The sequence below is a fragment of the Prosopis cineraria genome, unplaced genomic scaffold (genome assembly GCF_029017545.1).
Source record: "Prosopis cineraria cultivar Desert tree isolate PC_DT_omini unplaced genomic scaffold, ASM2901754v1 PC12, whole genome shotgun sequence".
In the NCBI taxonomy this organism is placed as follows: Eukaryota; Viridiplantae; Streptophyta; class Magnoliopsida; order Fabales; family Fabaceae; genus Prosopis; species Prosopis cineraria.
The window spans coordinates 35,097,228-35,102,067 of record NW_026555343.1 but is presented as its reverse complement, the minus strand read 5'-3'; positions in this window follow the sequence as shown (position 1 = coordinate 35,102,067).

The window sequence follows — 4,840 nt, the reverse complement described above, 5'->3', positions numbered from 1 at the left end:
ACTACACTTATATATATTTGTTGTCATAGGAAAATTTATTGTTGTTAAAATAAAAATGAGACTTGTTTTCCCCTTTTAATGAAGACATGTTTACTAAATTATAACAATTCCTACCATCAAGTTAATATTTTAGAGTTGTTCATAAAAGAATTTATTGTTGTTAAAATGAAAATAGAACTTGTTTCCTTTTCCTGAATTGAGATTTGTTTACTGAATTATAACACTTGCTCCTCTCTACCGCTAAGTTAATTTTTTTAAAATTATTAATAAGAAAATTAATTGTTGTTAAAATAGAAATGTAACTTGTGTTTTTTTTTTTCCTGAAATGGAGATTTGTTCATCAAATCACAGCACTTGTTTCTCTTTACTACTAAGTTAATTTTTTAGAGTTGTTAATAAAAGAATTAACTGTTATACCCCTTAATTACTAGTGATAATTTTGGCACTAACTATACATGAGGAAAGAACAAATCGATTGCGCTTTAATACTTGGTTAAGTTAACAGCAAGGTGTAGATTTTTTTTTTTAACATCAGTTATTTGTAAGTAAAAAGATGTCGAAAGTTACAAATATTGTTTTAAAATTTTTTTTCTTCTACGTTGTACAGCGGTTTTTGTATTAATTACATATATTGCCGTGCCACGAATTTCTATCAGTTCCATAATTGGTATAAAATATCCATATTAATTGGTGTAAAAATTACCTCCAATAAAAAAAAATACCAGAATACTTCATGCATGTGCTGGTGAAAATTATAATAGTCAAGAATATGGATTTAGAAATGGCCGGATTCTTAACTATAATATGTTTGTATGATAAAAAGACATATAAGAAATTTTGACGCAATATAACCAAAAGGCTAATATCTATAAATTAGGAAACAATGACAATTTTGGACTTCTTTGGTTCAATTTGGTTTATTTTGTTTGATGTTAAAATGATTTAAAAAAAGAAGTAATTTTCAATAAGTTAGATTTAAATTCATATTCATATTCATATTCAAATTTTTAAATAGAAATTAATATTTATAAGATCCCAAGTTTATGCTAACAAATTAACGAAACAAAATTTTTTTGATTCATTTGATATTTTTTAACTGGAAAATTAAAACCATATATTTAAATTTGTCAAAAAAATTATATTATAATTTTCTTATACTTTCTATAGAAACTCGAAGGATAATATAAACCTATGTAATTAAATTCTATGCTGAATAATATAGGAGAGACATGGAGAGATATAGCTGATGAATTTTAAATTTGGACTCATATTAAAAATATGTTGGTGTAGGCTAAATATTAGAAATATTAATAGAGGATGGGTTTATTTCATTTTGGTTCAGTTCATTTGAACTTGGTTCAGTTCAAACTGAAGCAAATTAGATACTGAATCAAACCAATAATGTAGGTCAAAGATGCACAAGAGCCAAAATTGCACCTGAAGGCTGAGAGGAAGGGTTGAGACTGAGAGCCCACCAAGCATAAAACCTAAAAGATCCCAATTTTTAAGTGCTTTATTTTATTTTATTATCTTCTTAACTCTATTGATTCTTATTTGTGGAGATAACAACAATTATAATAATGGATATAAGTTATAACCTCACTTTGTATTCCAACCTAAAATATTTAATGAGATGTATATTTGTCGGATTGCACAAATAAATCACCATAGATTTTATGTATAGTCTTGTTAATTACCAACATTTTAACTCAGATACAATCTCTTACAAAGTAAGTTTAATTATAGGGACATTCTTATAACCTTGTACTATTGTGTTTAGGATTTGATATGGTGCTATATATCTAAAGCTAAAGGCGTTATTATTTTATTTTCAAGGACTGTAGTTGTAATATTCCTCACATAAACCACATAATTAATCACATATTTAATCATGATTAGGCTCTACCATGATAATTAAAACCAAACCAATTATTGTAAAGAGATACCAAGGAATAAAGGTTTGATCGCAGTCAAAATTTCCAACGAAGACGGTTAAGTATAAAATATCTTAAAATTGGGACCTCAAAAATTATTTAAATTCAAAACCAAGTTTAGAAAGCCAATTAATCCTTTAAAATCAAGGTGAAAAACATTTGGGAAGCATGAAAATCAATTGAGCTTGAAAACAAGTCAAAAGATTCATTTTCCTCAAAACAACACAATCTGCTACTATAGACACTCATTGTGTTATGTGCAGCAGCACAAGCACCATCTGTCGTGACGCATGCTGTCTCAAAACCAACTTCTTGACACAATTTTTGATTTGAACTTCTAACTAAAGTAATTCAAATGCTCATACATAAATAATTAAATGAGCTAGCTAATGGATTTGGTTTTACTAAAATCTTATATCATACAAAGACTTCAGACACCTAGGATCACTAATGACATTTTTACAAATAACATCCTAACATTCTCAACCAACTATCCAAAAGATCAACCAATAGCCATTAGTTTACATGAGATCTTGAACCAGACTCAACTCACAGGAAGACACCAATCCAATTCATCAAACATGATCTAATCATCATACAATTAAAAAAACCACCACCCAACAACCACAATTGAAGGTGGGGAAACATATCAATTTTCAAAATAATTCCATCAACATAAATCTCACATGACAAATAAGTATCACACACCTAGATACACTTACCTAAGCATTTGGCTCCCACAAAATATTCAAAGTTAGGGATATAACCCCCAGATAGCCAAATGCATCCAAAAATGCCAATAATCAATGCTAATGGCTACAATGCAATTGTGTAAATTATTACAATAACAAAACCGTATAAATGGACCCCTAGATGGCAAATAAAACTAGAGATATTACAATCTAGAATCAAGCGTCTCTAGGCTCCTCTTGCTCAATAGCCAAAATGAGAGATCAATCTACATATCAATATGATCATCGTCATTAACAAGTATCACAAATGCATTTTCTTTAATCAAAATGCTAATCCAAGCCTTAACCCAATATCCCATTGTGGTCATCTCTCACAGCTAACCTTATTTCTAACTTCCATTAACTTAATTAGACTTTCATTAGTCCCATTACCATTAATCCGCTTATTTAACTCTATGATTTGCTCTAAACCCATCATTAAAACCCTAACTCAATGTATACATGCTAACCCAATAGTTAGAAACTTAAAACAGGATCAACAACACCCAAGAATCAGATTCTTAAGTGAAAATCTCACCCCATCTTCAGGCTTCACTTCAATAGCCCCAAAAACTTAAGAAAAATTTGCATAGAAGGTAGAGGGAGAGGGTAGGAGGCTTATCCAAGTGATTTCAAACCTCAAATGATGTCCAATGAATGCATTCCACAAGCCCTAGCAAGGCCAAACTCATGCTCTCATGCTTACCCTTCCTTTCTCTATATTTCATTTGTTGTTTGCAAATCTGACATGATCACTAAAGCCTAAATTCTGGTCCATTAATTTGGGCCCAATGTGGCCCGATGCCACCTACTTATAAGCTTAAAATAGGGTCCAATAGACTTAATGGTCATTCGTACACTAAATTTAACCCAAGTTAATTCCCAATTTACCTATTTTGTTCTTAATTAATTGGCCTAATTAACCTTTATTAAAATTTTAGAATGTTACAGTTGTAGGAGAACATTTTGAAATTCTCATATGCACAATTATCAAGTAAAATCGCACGAACAACCACTAAATAAAGAATGTTAACCATGAAAAAAAAAGGACTAAAACATTCTAAATTAACTTTGCAAGACCACTAAACCTTGTGCATATTGAATTGATAAGTAAACATTAATAAAATTACAAGTTGGCTTAAGTTCTTGACATGTAAAAGGTTTTCAAACTAAAGTGACAAGTAAAAATTAATCAGTAAATTTATAAGTTATTTTTACTAAAATGACAAGTTTATTTAAACTTTCGACAAGTAGACATTTGATTATAACAACACTTTCTACATATTAGACCTTGTTGATAAGTTTTCCTCATTAATTTAACAAGTAAATGTTAACAAAATAGCAAGTTGAGATATACGCTTAACAAGATGATTTACAAATTGAAAATTTTAGTTGACAACATATATTAAAATTTATACTATATAACTTAGAAGTAATTGTGGCTTGGTATCTCCAGGTCTTTTGGTGAGCCAAGAAGTCATTGGTTTAAATCCCCTCTTGCCCATCTTGATAATTTAATTGGTCATTGACATTGAAGCTTCGACAGTGGTTCAATTGCTAGCAATGGAACTCCGGTGGCCGTCGCTAGCAATGATGCATGCATAGTGTAGGTTGAGTTTTTTTTTTAAGAAAAAAAACATTAGGGCTAGTTAGGCCTTTCACAAGCAAATTTAATTTTATTTAGATCTTTTGATCTTGCAGCGCAATTCAAAATGTTACAGTTCTTTTTCACAAATAACATGCTCCAGCAATTCTTTAGTCCCTAACTTTCATCTTTGGACCAGTAAATAGCTTTTAGTTTTAAGGAATCTCATTATGAATATTTTTTTCAAATCTACTCCTTGTAAATTATTTATTCATTTATATATATATATATAGTAAAAGTAAATTAACTTTTGATTTTTTAAAATAATTTTGAATACAATAATTGACAAAAGTACTTGAAATACATGAGGACATTAAATATTTTGTTCTTCGCTCTCTCTTTTTTCGTTTTTTTAGGCCAAAACACTCTCCCTTTCTTACTTTCACTCACATTCACGACATTGACGAGTTTCAGAGTGATTCGTATATACTTTCGTTTATATTAAATTAACATTTTGCCCAAATCACAAGTACTAAATTAAAATACTAATATATACTGGAGTTGAGAGAACTTCATAGAATGGTCGGCCA